This window comes from Xenopus laevis, chromosome 8S (genome assembly GCF_017654675.1).
Source record: "Xenopus laevis strain J_2021 chromosome 8S, Xenopus_laevis_v10.1, whole genome shotgun sequence".
Lineage (NCBI taxonomy): Eukaryota > Metazoa > Chordata > Amphibia > Anura > Pipidae > Xenopus > Xenopus laevis.
In genome coordinates, this window is record NC_054386.1 from 17,483,359 (window position 1) to 17,504,796 (window position 21,438).

The following is a 21,438-nucleotide window of genomic DNA, read 5'->3' on the forward strand; positions in this document are numbered from 1 at the left end:
AGACAATTGTCTATAAGCTGTTGAATGCAGATATACTCTTTGCTTGGTGTATCAAGTCAATAAAGCTTCCTTCTCTGACCGAGCATCTTATGAGGGTAATTACTGTAGGTGTCAGTGATTTTGGGTGCGCTGATCCTGAACTAACAACTAAAAAAAAAGTCTCTTTTAAAGTATGCTGCTCAGCTTCTGTCTTCCTAGCACTCAATTTGTCCCCTCTCTGGCTGTTCTTTAACTGTGTAATTGGTAACATTTTCTACTTTCTGTTCGTCCAACAATCCCTTTGTGCTTCAGGCTCCCCTCAGTCTGTGAATGCATAAGGAGATGCTGCAGCAACTTCAGTTCTAGCACAGAAAGAGAAAGGCAACAAATTCTGCTTATAAACTCAAGATGCATTGCATTATAATGTAACCCTTTCATCACAGTATTGTACACACATACACTGTAGTATAAAGGTAAATATCTTGCTAGCTACCATCCATTTCCAGGTGACTGATTCAGAAAAGAAAATTAATAATGCATACCGTATATACTCGAGTATAAGCCGACCTGAGTATAAGCCGAGGTACCTAATTTTACCTACGAAAACTGGGAAAACTTATTGACTCTAATATAAGCCTAGACACAACTACAGCCCTGTCTCCCAGCAGCGCACATTCCGTCAAAGCGACCCCCCCCAGCGATCAACCGGACTTCTTTGCAAAGTTGATGGTGACAGAGAATTGCCAAATGGATTACTGTGTGCATTGTCCCACTGTCCCACTACCATGTGCAGAGGGTGCTGTTTGATATTGCCATCACTGTTAATCTTTCGTATAACCAACAGAGGGCGCTGTGTGATATTGCAGTCACTGTTATTCTTTCATATAACCAACAGAGGGCGCTGTGTGATATTGCCATCACTGTTAATCCTTCATATAACCAACAGAGGGAGCTGTGTGATATTGCAGTCACTGTTATTCTTTGATATAACCAACAGAGGGCGCTGTGTGATATTGCAGTCACTGTTATTCTTTCATATAACCAACAGAGGGCGTACTGTTATTCTTTCATATAACCAACAGATGGTGCTGTGTGATATTGCAGTCACTGTTATTCTTTCATATAACCAACAGAGGGCGCACTGTTATTCTTCATATAACCAACAGAGGGTGCTGTGTTCTATTGCAGTCACTGTTATTCTTTCATATAACCAACAGATGTCGCTGTGTGATATTGCAGTCACTGTTATTCTTTCATATAACCAACAGAGGGCGCTGTGTGATATTGCAGTCTCTCCCCAAGTGAACTGTTGTTATAGGAATGATTAAAAGTGACTGCAATCTCAGCTACTTCCCGCTGACCTGAGTATAAGCCGAGGTAGACTTTTTCAGCACATTTTGGATGCTGAAAAACTCAGCTTATACTCGAGTATATACGGTAATAAACATCTGCCATGCACTTGATGATACCTGGGCCTGATCCATGTATGTGTTGGCTGGAATTGCCAGCCCTTGTCAGTATGTTTTCAATTGTTTTGCCAATAGCTGCTTCACTGCTGTGACTACAGGGAGAATAGGCCCCAAGTGAACAGTACTGTTAAGACCCAAACCATGGCAATTTGGAGAAACAATTAAAATGATAGAGGAAAATACAAACTTTGGTAGGAACTGAGATCTCTCTGGGGTACTAAACTGTCAACTCAAAGAATATAACTAGAACTGCACTTGCAGTGTGACACATTGTCCTTATATTGTGACATATTGGGGCAGATTTATTAAAGGACGAAGTGGGCATCGGTAGTGACAATTTACCAGAAATCTAATCCGCAGGCACATCGCCAATTTACTTACAAGCGTAGATGACAATTCTCAAGTGAAAGAGGCTGTCACTAGCGCATTTCGGTTAGGCGAATGGCCATTACTCCACCTTGGACCAGGCGAACTGATAAAATGAAGCTACATCTTCCTCAATCTTATGTCAGTGACATCATATCCTGTACGCCAGAAAGTCATAAAAGGTCTCAAAAAAAAAACGCTGGCGTCTTTTCATTTTTTAAAGGGGGATTGCCTTTGAAAGTCCTAACTATTAAAGATTTTTGTGTTATCGATTTTTTAACCAATTTGAGAGGCATGCCACATTAATTTTAGGGTGGGCTCATGTCTAGGACAGTAGAGGGTCTCTTTAATCTTTATTTTGCTTCCTTGGACATGTGTAATAAAAAGTGGCCACTTCAATCATTTTAAATAACATCTCTAAGAAAGACGTCCATACGACCTATATGTACCCGTCCTACTCAAATTGACCTTAGCGTAAGAGTAACAAATTTTCGCTAGGCAGAATTGACCGCTAGCGAAAGATTGCCAAGAAATGCTCATGCTGACGAATTAACACTAGCAAAACCTTGCCAGCATTCAGCTGCTGAGAAGCAAGTTTGCATTTTAGTAAATTATCGTAGTGGTAAGGAATTTACACCTGGTGGTGGGGAAAATTCGCCCTTTAGTGAATTTGCACCACTGTCTTTACCAATATTGTTTTAAAGAAGGGAGACTGAAAAGAAGTGCAGACCGCAAAAACAATAATTCACACTCTGTTGCGCCTTGTTTTCTGACATCACAACTGTGTAGTTTTCAAAGCTTGTGCTATAGCCAGAGCAATACATTTAAATAGATGCTTGGACCTTACTATACAATTTACTTACACGATTGTTACCTGCCAGGTAGACACTGAGGGGCCGATTCACTAACTTCGAGTGAAGGATTCGAAGGTAAAAAACTTCAAATTTCGAAGTTTTTTTTGGGCTACTTGGACCATCGAATGGGCTACTTTGACCTTCGACTACGACTTCAAATCGAAGGATTCAAAGTAAAAATAGTTCGACTATTCGATCATTCGATAGTCGAAGTACTGTCTCTTTAAAAAAAACTTCGACCCCCTAGTTCGGCATCTAAAAGCTACCGAAGTCAATGTTAGCCTATGGGGAAGGTCCCCATAGGCTTGGCTAACTTTTTTTGATCGAAGGATATTCCTTCGATCGTTGGATTTAAATCCTTCGAATCGTACGATTCGAAGGATTTAATCGTTTGATCGAAGGAATAATCTTTCGATCGTTCGATCGTAGTATCTGCACTAAATCCTTCGACTTCGATATTCAAAGTCGAAGGATTTTAATTCCTAGTCGAATATCGAGGGTTAATTAACCCTCGATATTCGACCCTTTGTGAATCGGCCCCTGAGTTTTTTTGTCATTTCCTCAGGTGTTACTGACTTGACCTGTTTCTTAGATTTTCTTTGTTTACAGACTCTGCATCTCTGCTGCCAGCCTCTAGCCTGTTCCTGACTCCTGCTTCATCCTCAGATACCTCATTACAGAAAGTGCACTCCTGTTGTTATTGTACCTCTGCCACTTCTCCAAGTTGCCAGTCCTGTTATCAACCAAAGGTATTGTTCCACTGTTAAAGTGCAGGACAGGCACCTTCTCATATTGGGGTAAAGTTATTAAAGAGTGAAGTTCCGCCACTAGAGTGAAATTCCGCAGCTCTCCATTCATTTCTATGGGATTTTTGAAAGGCGTATTTATCAATGGGCGAAAGTGAAAGTTCACCCTTTGCTAAATATATAAAAATCCCATAGAAATGATGAATGGAGAGTGGCGGAATTTCACTCTAGTGGCGGAACTTCACTATTAACTTCACTCTTTTATAAATATACCCCATTGACTCTTGTGACACCCGGAAGCTTGAGACCTGCGTTTTTTCTGAATAAGGGATCTCTCTGAAAATTGGAGCATCATACCCTAAATCTACTTAAAAAATTTAAGATCATGGTAGATTAGTCTAGTGCTGGGCCAAACATGAGCTCTGCACAAGTCAAGCCCCCTTACCCCTTGGTCACAGTGAGAAGGGGTTGGCGAGCAGGAACGACAACGCGATGCACAATAGTGATCAGTGGTAATTTAATAAATATTCCTATTATGAAAAGACAGTTGGAGTCCAAAAACTAAGGCTTGCCACAATATTAAAAGCCAAACCTTAACACAATAATTAAAACCAGAAATGAGTTAAAGTAGAGAAGCATAACCCACTATCCACACTTTTTTTCTTCTTTAATGCACAATTAAATACATTCTTGTTTCTCTTTCGTTAAAAAATACCATTTCATTAATTTCGCTCTATTACTTTGGATTTTAAAGAATAAAATGGAGAACTCTTCCTTTACATTCTGTTTCAACAGAGATTTATACGATACATTTTCTTTGTCCTCATCTAAGTAAATGCCATACAATCCAGTAAAAAAATATAATAAAGGCTTTCGCTTTTTCATTCCTTGGAAGTGACCATGTCTTACTTTAAGCCAAGCTCAGCAGGCTCTAGTTACCAATCCAATATAAATCCAATATATTGAAGTATTGTGCACATTTCATCATAATCCCTCTCCATTTCACCTTTATTCTGAAAAAAAATCATCATTTGAAAAGGTTCTTTTTTATTTAGGCTGAAGAAGATGTTGCAGGGGAAGGTAAAAACATCATTATGTTATTTCTGTTATGCAAAGGAAAAAAGCCACATTCCTTTCAGAACTTAAATGGTCATTTTCAGATAAGGGTTTCTAACTTCCAAAAGCACTTATTGAATATTCCCTCTTGCTTCTACAAATCACAATCCTGCGATCCGACCGCCCGTATTGCCTGCATTATGATCCGATCAATAGGCCCTAGGGCCCACAATCGGATCAGCCCGATATTGCCCACCTCAAGGTGGGCATATAAGGGAGAGATCTGCTCATTTGGCAAAATCATCAAACGAGCGAATCTCTACGTGTATGGCCACCTTAAAGGGATCCTGTCATCAGAAAACATGTTTTTTTCAAAACGCATCAGTTAATAGTGCTAGTCCAGCAGAATTCTGCACTGAAATCCATTTCTCAAAAGAGCAAACAGATTTTTTTATATTCAATTTTGTAATCTGACATGGGGCTAGATATTTTGTCAATTTCCCAGCTGCCCCTGATCATGTGACTTGTGCCTGCACTTTAGGAGAGAAATGCTTTCTGGCAGGCTGCTGTTTTTTCTTCTCAATGTAACTGAATGTGTCTCAGTGGGACATGGGTTTTTACTATTTAGTGTTATTCTTAGATCTACCAGGCAGCTGTTATCTTGTGTTAGGGAGCTGTTATCTGGTTACCTTCCCATTGTTCTTTTGTTTGGCTGCTGGGGGGGAAGGGAGGGGGGTGATATCACTCCAACTTGCAGTACAACAGTAAAGAGTGATTGAAGTTTATCAGAGCACAAGTCACATGTCTGATTTATTTTGAAAAAATTTTTTTTTCCCATGACAGTATCCCTTTAAGGAATAAAGCTGGTCTGTTATTATAATCCTTTTTACATACCATGTCAACATATTCACAGTGCTTTACTAAGTTTGTACATTATGTACATTAGTTTTTGCCCCAGTGGTGTAGCCCCTGCCCAGATATCCCCATCTGATAAACTTAGCTCCAAACCTAGAGATGTTTGAACTTCTTTGAAAGTTTATACACCCATATGTAATAAAAGATACTAAATTTGCTCAGGAGCAGTAACCCATAGCAAACAATAAGATATTTGCTGTTAAACAGGCAACCACTAAATGCTACTTGCTGATTGGTTGCTATGGGTTACTGTCCCTGGGCAAACTTAGTGCCTTTTACTACATAACCCCCATAGTGTGTTGAACTCAAGACCAGTTTTTTATAGAACTAGTAAATGTATGGATTCTGTCAGGATAAACATGTTTGAGTTTCTGTAATAGTGTAATCTCAACATCACCTATGTGTATGTTTTAGTCTAGTTCTATTATGTCTTGAAACAGAAATTGCCAATTGCTAATTAAATGTAAATAAACCTAAGGTGGAAACATTTCAAGAGTAGGAAATGATGGCATCATAGTAGCCAGTTTTGAGAGCAGTTTATACATTTATCTAGAATCAAAAGAAACACATGTATCCACTATTAACTACACCTAACACATAAAAGCAGCCTTTTACCTTATGTATAATTACCAAGAATACTTAACTGCTTTTTATATGGCTATCCAATAAAATGTAACGAGCTGCAGATTAGGCTTGCTTTGCAATAAAATAATGTAGCAAGCTCTATATTGCATGGCAAATGATTCAAAAACACATTTTCATTATTTTTTGCTGCCTGAGACACCATTCGTTATATTCACATTTTACCACCCAACTCCAATAAAGCAAATTGTTAGTCATATTTAGACATCTGTTTAACAGAAAAAAAAACCAAAATGCTGCAATGATCTCATGGAGGGACTTATTTTTAGTGATGGGCGAAAATTCCTGTGATTCGCCGACGGCGAATGGAAAAACGAGACGCCGGCGCCGTTTCGCAAATTCTTCGCTGTTTTGCGAATTTTGCACATTTTTCAGCAAAACGCCCCAAATTCACCCATCACTACTTATTATTGTTTCTATATAGCGAAATGCGACTTATAGTACATGGTGATATGATCAGTTACTTTGACAGTGCTTTCTACAATTGAGACATGTCACTGGGCAACCCTTTTGAAATAAAAAAAATAACAAAAGTGGTATAAAGGTGATACCTTTATTGGTAACTAATAATCATAGCAAGCTTTCAGAACATTTTAGTTCTTTTTTCAAGCTGTGGTGTTCTCTGGTATATATACAAATGAATTATCACATTAACTCACTGAAGTGCCTGTGTTTCATAATTCATTGATTTTATAATCAATTAATACAATTAATTGGTAAAGTGCCTGTGCTTCGTAACTAATAAAAAGCAACCTTTAAATCCAAGTTGTTAGTTAATCAGTTGTGCTAATAAATTATTATAAAGTGTCCAGTGCTAATAGTTAATAGCAAATTATTAAAAATGTAATTGATGCCTCCCAATTGGGGGGTTCGCCCAGTTGCTCCTTGAGGATATGTAGGGAAAACAGAAAATAGAGAGTTGGTGGAGTTGCTCCCAAGATTTCTAGTTAATTTTCTATGTCCCTTGGAGCGCCACAAAGTGGGAGAAGGCAGAGACTGAAGGGCTGCGGTCTCATTATTAATGTTTTCTGTCTTGTTGTAAGAGGCTATTTAACCCTAAAAAAACATTCTCCTCCAGTTCTTAGAGAGAAAATAGATTTAAGATAAAGTTAGGAAAGGTATCCGTTTAAAATTGCAATCTCAATTCACCGAGGTGAGTCAAAGCTAAAAACAAATTTTTTGCACAGTTACGAGTTCCAAAAATATTTCTACACTCCTGAGCCTCCTGCCTCTTCTATTGTTATGCCCCTACTTCAGATAAGGTATGTAGCAAATTATGTTTCTGTTCAAAATATCTTTTTTTCTGGTGGAGAAAAGGCAGATAAGGGCCAAATCCAACCCTTATGTTTTGCATTGAATGAATTTCAGTGAGAAAATGCACATATGACCATTTTTGGTTGGTGAAAAAGCATGGTGTGCCATTCCTAAAATTTGCATTCCCAAAAAATACTTTAGAGGACTATAGCAACATGTTTGTTTGTTTGTTTTTAATGATATCAGAGGCACATTCCTGTTCATGAATATGATCCTATCCACTATTCACCACACCAAAGAAAAGATATTTTTTGGGGACATGAAAGGATCACACAATAAATATACATAAAAATAAATGCAAACATGATTCATTTTCTTAACACTCCCATCATTCCAAATAAAAAGAGTTATTTACTGTGACCCCAAATGCAAGTGCTAGGAGAGCACTAAAAGGCATCTAGTGAAGGTTTGGAAATCTGGTACAGAGAGCCCTGGTGGGCAAAAGATTCTTGATTGTGAGCTGCACCAACCAGTGCTTCATAACCTGTATGAGTGAAGATGTGCTGGTTAGGGGAGAAGAAGAATTACGTACCTCCCTCCTGCCTCCTCATGAATACAGAGACAGCTCTGTATGCATGTGGTGAATGCAGCTCTTGTGTTCTCCACATGAATACCTGTGAAAATTCACCAAAGTGTAGGGCAGAATGAAATGTGAAAAAACCCATGGTACTATCACACCCATCACATTAGAAAATATGCTTAATGCTTGGCTTGGAGCAGTGATCCCCAACCAGTGGCTTGTGATCAACATGTTGCTCATCAACCCCTTTGATGTTGCTCTCAGAGACAGGTGCTTTTTTTTTAATTCCTGGCTTGGAGGCAAGTTTTGGTTGCAGAAAAAACAGGTGTACTGCTAAAAGGAGCCTCCTGTAGGCTGTCTGTCCACATGAGGAATCCCAAGAAGCCATTAAAAGTCCTTATTTGGCATCCCTGGGGACTTGTGTTGTTCTCCAACTCTTTTTACATTTGAATGTGGTTCAAGGGAAGGTTGGGGACCCCTGTTTTAGAGGCTCAGCCATCTCCAATCAGTGTAAGGGCAGGACTCCACAGACGATTCCGGCGCAATCCGACGTGCTGCACAAAAACGCAGGCATCACGACGGATGCGACAGAAATAAGGTTAGTAATTCAATTGTCGGATCGTGTTGCAGCATTGATGCGACGCGACACGACTGTTGGATGCAGATGTGTCGCATCAACAATGCAACACGATCCGACAATAGCATTACTTACCTTATTTTGCGACGCCTGCGTTTTTGCACCGTGGAATCCTGCTTAAGGGTAGAACTACATGAGTATTTTTGTACGATGGTGTCGGATGTTTTTGTGTGGGTTAAAATATTATGGGATTGATACAAAAATTGGATGCATAAACTACATGTAAAATTTTCTATCCGTCTCGACACGACTGTCAGATGCGAACTCTGCATGTCTTCATTCGACAAGATAAAAACGGATGGTGTCAGAAAGACTTTTTTTCCTCATTGAAATATATTGATTGTCGGATGTAAATGCATGAAGAAAAGACTCCATCCGACTTATCTGATCCGACTTTACATTCTAGCTTAGGGGCATCAGATTTTGTAGCATCCTACAAAAGCGTGTGCTGTTGTGTGGCGTTGCGTGGTGTTGCATGGAGGATCAGTTAAATCTGACCCACAAAATCGGATCAAAATCTCCCATGTAGTTCTTACCCTTAGGGTACAACTACACGAGCGTCTTCAACACGATTCAGGCAGATCTGTCGCAAAAATGCAGGCATCAAGTCAGATGCGACAGAAAACAACGTAAGAAATACAAATGTTGGATGGTGTTGCAGAGCATGCAGCGTGTGCATCGGACAGATGTTGTGACACCATCTGACATTACTGTTGCTTACCTTGTTTTCCGTCACATCCGACTTGATGCCTGAGTTTTGGCGCAGCGCGTCAGATCAGGCACAATCGTGGGAAAATCGTCCGTGTAGTTGTACCCTAAAACAAACAGAACACCAGCACAGAAGCGCAATTAAAATCAGGTGTGTGTAGTGTAGTTTATTTTGTGCAAAAAAATAAGACTTATTGTACCATTTTTTGCACTTTGCACCCTGCCCTTCAGTCAGCACGTATTGACAAATCTGAAATGCACATTAATATAATAAATCAAATGACCCCATATTTGTTTTGGCGGCATAAGAGGCATAATTATGAAATATCCAGAATTCGTTTTTTCTCTACAAATTAGAGCAGGCAAACCCGTTATACTATCACCCTTATAGTCATCATAGTTTTTTATAAATTGACACATTTATTAAAGCTGATGTCAGATCAAACCAAAGGATTCCTCTGCCTTGAGCAGTGTGACCTACATTGTCATATTCATAAACCCAGAAAATAGGTCAACAAAAACTTACTGGGGCTCATTTATAAACACTGGGCAAATTTGCACCTGGGCAGTAACCCTTAGCAACCAATCAGTGATTAGCTTTTTTTCAGCCAGCTGCAGGTTGGGCACTGAAAGCAATTATTTGATTGGTTGCTATGGGTTACTGCCCAGGTGCAAATTTGCCCACTGTTTATAAATGAGCCCCACTCCTCGCTTCTCTGAGAAATTTTGCATTTTATATTGATTTTCTATTTTCAGCAGGCTCTGAGATATTTGCATTTTTTGACATGTGTAGACAGGGTCACATGTACAGAATGGGTTGACAGGGCACATTTATGAAGACTGGGCAAGTTTACACCTGGGAAATAACACATGGAAAGCAATCAAATGTTTACTTTCATTGTTTTACCTGCAGCTAGCTGGAAATGCTAATCACTGATTGGTTCCTTTTAGTTACTGTCCAGGTACAAATGTGCCCTGCATTGGTAAATCCTGACACTCTGGGCCTTTAAAAAGAGCTAAGCCAAGCGTGCTATTATTAGTCTAAAGTTATCAAACACTGCTAACATCTGACTTAAAATTGAAAATGTATATAAAATGTGTTTAAACCATTTTATTTTTTAGATTAAGACCATGGCCAAGACATATCAAACTTTAATTTAAATGAAAATAAAAATAGAGATCAAAGATACAGATGAATAGCGCAGTATTACATTTTGCTTCACACAAATTTCAGATTTAAGCAATATAAAAAATAAATAGAAGAATTAACAATAAATTATTGAAAGAAAGCTCATTACCAAACATGATTCTAAGGTGGCAAGCGCATTTTCCCTTACGGGTCAGTAAAGTTCATCCCATAATCAGGCAAAAGCTTTTAGAACTAAAATAACTGAATAACTGAACAATGGAACAAATCTAATGATTCTGCGAGGTCACAGTACAAGGCTTTGGTACAATTCATGGTAAAAGTTAAATAAAATTATATGAAAGTAAGTCTACAAAAGTTTTCACTTATTTGAGCTAGTGATAAAGTCATTCTGACACACAAGTCTAACAGGGTGTTCTCTGTACACAGCCCAAAGGTCTAATTTTTGCAATGTGACATGTAGTCATTACAAAGCTATGGAAACCTCAGATGCTTCTTTAATTAAAGAGACCTTTGGCTGTGACATCCTTTATTGTTATTTGTGCACTTTATTTGGATTAAATCAATGTACAGTGAGCATTATACAGTTCCTATAAATAATGAGCATTTACTGTAATTGAAAGCACGGGCAACTGAACAGCAAGTGTGTGCTGAAGAGATACATGAATAATGTGAATGGACCAGACAGGGAGACAAATCTCCCGCATAAAGCCACGTTGTTTATTTGTGGTAAACAACAGTTCACTTTAGGTGACCCATGAACTTAGCACAAACAAACAAAGCATAAACTAAATCCAATACAGTAATTTTATGTCATTTTGGGGAAGGATCCGGTCTAGTCTTTATAGTATATTTTCACATTAAGAATGAAGCTGAACATACTGCAAACCACCTCATTATATACCAAGTGAAACTCAACTTTTTTCTCCCAATACATTATTTTACACACTGCATGCACCATTAGGCCAATACCCCATTTGTAGGCAGTGTGCAAATTGTATAGGCATCATTATTGGATTAAAATGGATGCCTACCAAATCTCACACCATTTGCACTTAAGTAAACCCCCATTACTTATGAGCAAATGGTGTGTGATTTGCCAGACACAAAAATGTATATAGTAAGCACTATAAGTAAATAGTACCCCTTAATAGAGACTGTTAAGGGGTACATTAAAAGTGGCTCCATTAGCACTGAGAAAGGCAGACTCATAGCTAACGCTGGATAAAGCACTAAGGTGGCTAAGAAACAAAGCAACTGACTGCTAAATCGGACCAGTGTACACCCAATTGGATCTGATGCATCCAGGTTATTTTATGGGGAATTCAATTTGGGGTAACCTAGACAGTAAGGTAGGGAAGACGTTATTTTTATTTTTATTTGATTGGATCATAACTAGTACCTTGATGTAGTGTCGGTTGTCCTTATGGACTGGAGCCCACAGGAGTTGGAATGGAATTACGAATAGAAAATGCTGAATTCAAGAAGTCTTCTACAGTCAACATTGAAGCATGCCACAATAGACTATGGATAGTATTTTGAGCAGTTAAAAGGGAAACTGTCATGGGAAAATGTGTTTTTTTTCAAATTCTGCACTAAAATCCATTTATCAAAAAAGCAAACAATTTTTTTTTATATTTAATATTGAAATCAGACATGAGGCTAGACATTTTGTCAGTTTCCCAGCTGCCCCCAGTCATGTGACCTGTGCTCTGATAAACTTCAGGCACTTATATAACAGTGTAACAAACTGTAACCCACAGCACCTTAATACCCCTCTGAATTGTATCTGTATGTTACCCTCCCATTTTAGACTGTAAGCCCTACGGGGTAGGGTCCTCTAGCCTTTTGTTTCCTTGACACTGAGCACTTAATCTGTATTGTAATTATATTTTTTATATTTATGTGAATTGTATTTCTAATAATGCACTTATTGTTACTTTTTATTCCAATGACCCCTTGTTTGTTACTACTAATTTATTGTTTTGCTGTACAGTGCTTTGCCCTTGAGGAGCGTTTTACAAATAAAAATATACATACATACAAACATACATACTCTTTACTGTTGTACTGCAAGTTGGAGTGATATCACCCACTCCCTTTCCCCCCAGCAGCCTAACAACAGAACAATGGGAAGGTAACCAGATAACAGCTCCCTAACACAAGATAACTGGTAGATCTAAGAACAACACTCAATAGTAAAAACCCATGTCTCACTGAGACACATTCAGTTACATTGAGAAGGAAAAACAGCAGTCTGCCAGAAAGCATTTCTCTCCTAAAGTGCAGGCACAAGTCACATGACCAGGGGCAGCTGGGAAATTGACAAAATGTCTAGCCCCATGTCAGATTTCAAATTTGAATATAAAAAAATCTGTTTGCTCTTTTGAGAAATGGATTTCAGTGCAGAATTCTGCTGGAGCAGCACTATTAACTGATTTATTTAGAAAAAAAATTTTTTCCCCATGACAGTATCCCTTTAATAAAGACAAGAGAGTTAATATAATGCCCTACACAAGCCCACTGTAAAATTAATGTTCCATGTTAAAAATGTCTGGAGAAAATCAGTTACCCAAAAAAAGTATAAGTCAGGACTTTTGCAGTCAATCCTGCTTCATAAAAAGGAAAAGTCACCAGCGTTTTTTGAACTTTAATGCATTTTCGGCACACAGGATATGATGTAAGTGACAGAAGATTGAGGAAGATCTAGCTGCTCTTTAGCACTTTGCTTGGACTGAGGTGGCAAAGTCAACTCTGGCGGAAGAGGTAACGGACAGTAAAATCCTCACTTGTGAATTTACAGAGTAATGATCATTTGCAAGAGCGAAAAGTCGCCTGGCGATAAAGTGCGAATGACCACTAGCGACAGTCCCGTTTGCATGCAAATTGGCGCCTGTGCCTGTTAGTCAATTGGCGATGTCCCTGTGGGTGGCAATGGTGAAAAGTCGCTAGCATTAACCACTTTGCCCTTTAGTGAATCTGCCCCTTAGTTCGAGTTTAGTTGTGGTTTCAAAAACCTCTAAAACTACTAAAAGCTGACCTTTAATACATAAGCCTCCACAAGTAGTACAGGGTGGATCAGGAACCAGGATAAGCGAAGCAGGGACAGTTAAAATACAATAAAACTATCGATAAGAGGTCAAATAAAAGGCAAGATTTGGTATTGGGAAGGTAATCTACAGGCAGGCCCTGGAACAATCAGGCAATCCAAGACTGAGAAACAGTCCAATAAGATATGGGGTAGACAAAAAAACAAAACAATAACACAAGGAAAGAATGAGCAATTCGCAATTAATGTAAGTGATCCGTGAGTATTACCCATGTTTTACACTATGCATACTACCCGGAAATGGTGCCAATACAAAATAATTGTTGTGCCATAAATCTCTCTTAACATTTAATATTAAATAAGTGAAATACAGAAAGCTGGTTGATTTTAGTATTTTGAGCATTACTGTCCTCAAATGTACCATGTACATATAAAGTTGGAGAGAAGGTAAGTTGTTTAACCCTTTCAACAAATAACATTTAAAACATGAAATACATAGTAACATAGTAACATTGTCAGTTAGGTTGAAAAAAGACACACGTCCATCAAGTTCAACCTCTTAACTCCATTTTAACATGCCTAACTGCCAGTTGATCCAGAGGAAGGCAAAACAAATTGAACCTCTCCAATTTGCCTCAGAGGGGGAAAAAGATGTCAAGATGGCAACCGGACTAGTCCCTGGATCAGCTTGTACTATGAGCTATTCCCCATAACCCTGTATTCCCTCACTTGCTAAAAAGCCATCCAACCCCTTCTTAAAGCTATCTAATGTATCAGCCTGTACAACTGATTCAGGGAGACAATTCCACATACTCTCACAACTCTCACTGTAACAAACCCCTTCCGAATATTTAGGCGGAACCTCTTTTCTTCTAATCGGAATGGGTGACCTTGTGTCGGCTGGAAAGACCTACTGGTAAATAAAGCATTAGAGAGATTATTATATGATCCCCTTATATATTTATACATAGTTATCAGCAGCCAAACAAAAGAACAATGGGAAGGTAACCAGATAGCAGCTCCTAACACTCAATAGTAAAAAACCAAGTCCCACTGAGACACATTCAGTTACATTGAATAGGAGAAACAACAACCTGCCAGAAAGCAGTTCCATCCTAAAGTGCTGGCTCTTTCTAAAACCACATGACCAGGCAAAATGACCTGAGATGGTGCCTACACACCAATATTATAAATTAAAAAAAATACAGTTGCTGATCCAGGAATTAAATTTTACATGGTAGAGTGAATTATTTGCAGTGTAAACAGTGTAATTTAGAAATAAAATCTACACCATAAAAATCATGACAGAATCCCTTTAAAGCAGACACAAAATCCATACTCTTTATCATCAAAAGCCACTTTCAAGGCATATGAAACACTATAATTCTATGGGGAGTGCTTCCCCGGTAGGTTGGCAAAGAATGGTCTATACTTTTAATCAGTAAAATATTGTTTCCAATTAATCAATAAGAACACTCCAAAATAAAGATTGACTGCTTGCTTGTGAAATGAGAATTAGAATATCTGAGTATTAGCTGGCAGGAGCTAAGACAATGATCTCCTTCTTAATATAAACATTATCTCTGTCCCTTGCCTTCCATGAGTAGTCCAATGGGAAATCCTGAATGCACCAACTATAAATCAAAACAATACCAAGGGTATTTTTAGAACTATCTACAGAATAACTAGGTAAATCTTGCAGAGGCAAAAGCAGGTAAACTATCAAAGCAGATACAACTTACAGTATATTTCGTAAAATACTTTCTAATTCTCTTTCTGCATTTGATGTGCAAATCTGCCACATCTTGTTATAAAGCACCGGACATAGGAAAAAACAAAATCAACCTGAGCTCCTGCATTTAATGTTTTATAAGAAATACGATCAATTTCTCTTCTTTTTCCCTCTGTCTGTAGTTAATTTGGCCAGATCAGTATCACTTTGTGTATTTTAGTATATTTTTATTTAGCCATGGAGTGCTCCTACACCTTTCCTTTTTGCTTGTAATGCTGCATTTTAAAGGGGCAAATTTACTAAGGGGCGAAGTGACAAACACGGGCAAAAATTCATCAGTGTGACGTCATTTTGATACTTCGCTGATTTACTAATGGTCGCTGGCGTAACTTCGCTAGCAAAGGAGATAAACTCTAGCGGTACTTCTAACGCCTGGCGAAATTTGCGCTCTTGCGAATGGACGTGACTACGCAAATTCACTAAAATGCAGATTTTACTGAACGTTACCTCTTGCGCCAGACTTGCCTTCGCCACCTCAGACCAGACGAAGTGCAATAGAGTAGATTGGAGTTTCTAAAATAATAGTTGAACATTTTTCTAAGTCCCAAAAAACGCAAGCGTCTTTTTCCTTTTTCAGGGTGATAGGCTGACAAAGAGCGTAATTTTTTTGGGGGTAACTGGCTTCCCCCCTACATTTCCTAACATATGGCACATAAACTATACACTGGGCTCATGTGTAGGGCATTATAACAACTCTATTTTATTTTAATAAGGTTTCCCATGCTTGTGTAATAATGTATTTTCTGCTACATATACGTCCATTGAACTTTAACTTCCCGCCGTATGCAAATTAGCCAACGCTAGTGCAACTTTGCTTCGATTGCGCAGTAACACTAGCGCAACTTCACCAGCATTCGGTGCCTTGGACGCAACTTCAGATTTTAGTGAATTAGCGTTGTCCTGGCAAATCTACGCTTGGAGAAGTGTTGCGCTGTTAGTGAAGCCGTCGCTGACGAATTTTCGGAGGTTAGTGAATTTGCCCCAACCTGTACATAGACATGAGAATAAACAACGAAGGATGTAATGGTGGAAAATATTATATTTTATAGATCTAAGCTTTCTAATATTGTAGCATTTGCTGCTGCTGTTATGCTTTAAGAATATTCAATACAAAATGTGATTCAGCAACAATCAAAACTTTACTGTCACTTGTAGAATCTACAGTATCAGTTGCATTTTGATTGATTACATTTACTCAACACATCTGGTGTTCTTTACAACACAAGAATCTGACAGTGAAAAAGAAATCAAAGGAGCAATGGTGCACGCTATGCGCCCCTCTATAGAATTCAATAGCATCTGTAATCATTTATATCTATCATATTTTTGCTCCATGGAATATTTGTCTTTATGCACACTATGTTTCTGCAATAACTTTAGCTATTAGCTGGGCAGATTTATTTTACATTATCATGTATTTTGTTTGCTGCTTACAGAGCGGTTACATTATATTCCAAATCATTTGCATGCAACGTGACTTTTGATCTGTAGAATATACATTAAGGGGAACATTTACTTAGCTCGAGTGAAGGAATAGAATAAAAAATATCTTGAATTTCGAAGTATTTTTTTGGCTACTTTGACCATCGAATTGGCTACTTCGACCTTCGACTACGACTTCGAATCAAACGATTCAAACTAAAAATCGTTCAACTATTCGACCATTCGATAGTCGAAGTACTATCTTGTTAAAAAAAACTTTGACCTCCTACTTCGCCACCTAAAACCTACCGAGCATCAATGTTAGCCAATGGGGAAGGTCCCCATAGGCTTTCTAGCAAATTTCTGATCGAAGGAATTTCGTTCGATCGATGGATTAAAATCCTTGAATCGTTCGATACGAAGGGTTTAATAGCTCGATTGAACGATTATTCCTTCTATCGTTCGATCGAATGAATAGCGGTAAATCCTTCAACTTCGAAATTCGAAGTCGAAGGATTTAACTTTGATAGTCGAATATCGAGGGTTAATTAAATGAATTTGGGTCTTCATGCCTTAAGTCTAATAGAAATTCATTTAAACATTAAATAAACCCAATAGGCTGGTTTTGCCTCCAATAAGGATTAATTATATCTTAGTTGGGATCAAGTACAAGGTACTGTTTTATTATTACAGGGAAAAAGGAAATCATTTTTAAAATTTTTGATTATTTGGATAAAATGGAGTCTACGGAAGACCATTCCGTAATTCAGAGCTTTCTGGATATCGGGTTTCCGGACAAGGGATCCTATACCTGTATTACACATTATTTCAGGCAACTGTAGAAATGTTTATTGTGACAACTGTATCTCTAATATTAGTCCATGCTAATTTAACAGTTGCACTAGTAATTTTTAAAAGATCACCATACCATCATGCTTTCCTAAAAAAAAATATGCATTGTATTAAGGGAATTCTTATACTAATAATAGTTCTTTTTTTAACACATTGTACACATTTAGAGCGAGAGAGTGGTCCCTGCAATAGAGAATGTGGTTTATGGTTCTGTCTGGCTGGTACCCAGTAATGCGATGACAAATACCCCTGGATGGCTAATTTATGGTCTCTTCTGACCTCTTGTAATAGAATTATAGCACACTTAGAGGCCTGTGGGTGGTGATAAAGAAGCTTGTAGTCAGACAGATTAGCTTCTTAGGCAAGTCTAAACCTACAAGCTGTGCTGACAATAACTGTAGGAACTTGGGGAAATAAACACACATTTATTTCTTAAGATTTCCATTAATATGCACGTAGCACTACCTAGCAAGCATGATGTGTTTACACTCCTGAACTGATGGCTTATTATTCTCTCTACTGCTCTATAGTGTTTAGCGGTACAGCCAAACTGTTTGATTCCAGTATATGTACAAATAGACTTATGAAATACACCTGTGTATAAGGCAGCCTTAATGCATTCTATTAATACCGCTGTGTGTAGACATCACTGATGTGTGAAAACGGTGTAGAAAATTTAAGCCATTCCTTTACTTACCAAACATTCCCGATGGATTATGTATAGGACAAAGACAAAGAATGAAGACGTGAAAATGTAGATATGATATAACATTGATTTGCAACATTTTCTCACTGGGGATTATTTTTATTAGAACTCGGAGCGTTTTAAATACATGACACTCTGCAAGGCTACATCAAAGATATGTTGTGTTTCAAAACTGTCAGGCCACATTAGATGAAAGGATGCCTAGCATTTGATTTAGAATGATGGACCAAAGCAGAATCCATGCAGATAAAAAATGATAAGCAAGCTAAAATGAAAAAGAAAAAAATGGCAAAATCATATTTTATTTATTGTGCTTAAAAGTAAAAATATAAAAAAATCATAAGCATTTCTGCCTACACAATGGTGTATATTTTATAAGTGTATTTCTTGGAAAAACAACGCATGAAATGAATGCACTGCTGAGGTGTGTCTATGTAAAATTAAAATTAAAAATAGAAATATTACAGTGAATGCCTGTAAGGAGGGTATAATGGGTGATGCATGCTATGGGGAGTGAGTGTGTTTACAATATGGTCATTCAAACTACAGTAAATAAACCGCTCCAAGTTCACCCTCCCATCGGCTGCTCCTCTCTTTCCCTGGCATTCAGTCCACAGCGTCCCCATCGCTCCATGTCAATTCAAAACCAAACAGATGGACGGCACTCCATTCAAGGAAACAGCAAATGTATTGCAGGCTCCTACAAGGATCCAACGCCCTACGCGTTTCAAGATACAATCCCCTAATCATAGGCCTATGATTAGGGGATTGTATACCAAAACGCGTAGGGCGTTGGATCCTTGTAGGAGCCTGCAATATATTTGCTGTTTCCTTGAATGGAGTGCTGTCCATCTGTTTTGGTTTTGAATTGTTTACAATATGGGGTAAGTATTATTTTATAAACCAGCCAGCAGGTGGTGCAAGATAACTAATAAGAGCTTGGATGCCGTCCATCTGTTTGGTTTTGAATTGTTTACAATATGGGGTAAGTATAATTTGATAAACCAGCCAGCAGGTGGATGCAATATACTCCCCCACCACTAGAGAGAGTTGGTGAACCTAGAGGTATAAAAAGGGGACCACACCCAGGTTCCAGAGTTTTAAGGCCCCCATACATGGGCCAATAAAAGCTGCGCCAGACTGAGTCGGCAGCTTATTTGCCCGTGTGTGGGGCCATCGGACGGGCGTCCCCACTAATATCTGGCCGAAAGTCGGCCAGATCTCGATCGGCCGTGGGATCCCCGTGGGATCATGGCCGCATCTGTGGGTTTATGCGATCCCATGATCCGACCGCCCATAACGGATTCATTATGAACCAATCATTGGGCCCTAGGGCCTACGATCGGATCAGCCCGATATCGCCCACTTCAATGGATCCCTACGTCATGGCCACCTTTAGTCTGGAGGGAACCACACAGAAGAAGACCGGAACAGGAATAGAAGCAGGCTAAAAGTAGGTAAGAGGGAGTATAGGAGACACTAGGGGGGTTATTTATCAAAGTCCAAATGCCAAAAACTATTAAAAACGTTTGCGTCAAAATTGTTGACAACCATTGACTTCAATGCGTTGCGATTTTTGCAGTTTCGCCCATCACTACTCACCAGTATAAACAGATCTGTGTGTCACCTCACTAGATGAACAAATTGGCCACCTAATGTGCAAACAAAGCATGAAAAGTAAAACAGAGCAGCAAAAATATATTATTTCAGAAAACAAAAATAGAAAAAGATATTCTTTAAAATAGACAGTGTTTAACATTTCTAGAAAATGGAAGCCATTGTATATAGTATCAAACCATGACGTGTTTTTTTAAAGGGGCAGGCAGCATACCCCATTTGTCAACATGCGCTCAGTGAATAGGATTGTGCTGAACATACTTTGTGCCTCTTGTTTTAATTAACAAATAATTATAGTTTTGTTATTTATTCAATTAACTAAAAAGGTCACTTTTATTTTCTAACTTCCTGTTAGAAAATAGACCAGTTTCTTTTTCTATTAAGTCACTGTTTGATGAGGAGAAGTTAGTGAAACAAATTACTGGTCCACAATTATACCCTATGTATAAGGAGCTGTTCTTTATCTCAAAGCCTAAGGGCTGCAGTTTAGGGAAGGGAGTTATTTGTTAATAAAGGGGAACATTTACTTAGGGTCGAATATCAAGGGTTAATTAACCCTCGATATTCGACCGTCAAAGTAAAATCCTTTGATTCGAATATTGCATTTCCTACGATCGATCAAAGGAAAAATTGTTCGTTCGAACGATTAAATCCTTCGAATCAAATGATTTTAATCCAACGATCTAACGATTTTCTTTCGATCAGAAAATTGTTAGGAAGCCTATGGGGACCTTCCCCATAGGCTAACATTGATGTTCGGTAGGTGTTAGGTTGCGAAGTACTCGGTCGAAGTTTTTTTTAAAGAGACAGTACTTCAACTATCGAATGGTCGAATAGTGGAACGATTTTTAGTTCAAATCGTTCGATTCAAAGTCGTAGTCGAAGGTCGAAGTAGCCAACTCGATGGTCGAAGTAGCCAAAAAAAACATTTGAAATTCGTAGTATTTTTTCTTCTATTCCTTCACTCGAACTAAGTAAATGGGCCCCAAAGTGTTACTTTCTTTGAGAGGCAGGGGCCGTTGATGAGAAATTGCTTTGTTTGTGCATTCAAAGATTTTTAGTTACACATGTTATTTGTCAAAACAATAGATATATCCTATATAGTGAATTGGGAAATTCTGGAGAATTACCAGTAGTTCCATATTTTACATTCAGTATACAGAGATATGAGGCATTGTAAATTTGCCCCTTAGTGTAGATCAGAATGCACAGAATGTATCATACACAAACATGCATCTTGGGATATTTAGTTGCTGATGCTAATTTAGAATCTGCAACATGTATCAAACACTTAAGAAGTAATGTAATCAGAATGCCTTCCAAAACATTTGTTTCCCTTTGGATGCTTTTAAGTTAAACCTTCCAATTGTTTTTGTCAGGTCTCTCACATACCGAAAACAAATTGTGCCACAGGACAACGATTAACAAAGAATGAGGTCAAACGCAGCAGTTTAAGGTTATGCTTTTATTGAACTCGCCCAGAGTGCATTGTAAAGGGAATGCTCAAATACAATTTTGGAAGGCTAACATTGCAGAAATAAGAACAAAGCACAGACAAGGCAATTTAATGAGGGTTAAGGTAAGTTGGAGAAGCCAGATGTATACTAGATTTCTAACCTGTTATTCACTTTGCCCAATTTAAAATTA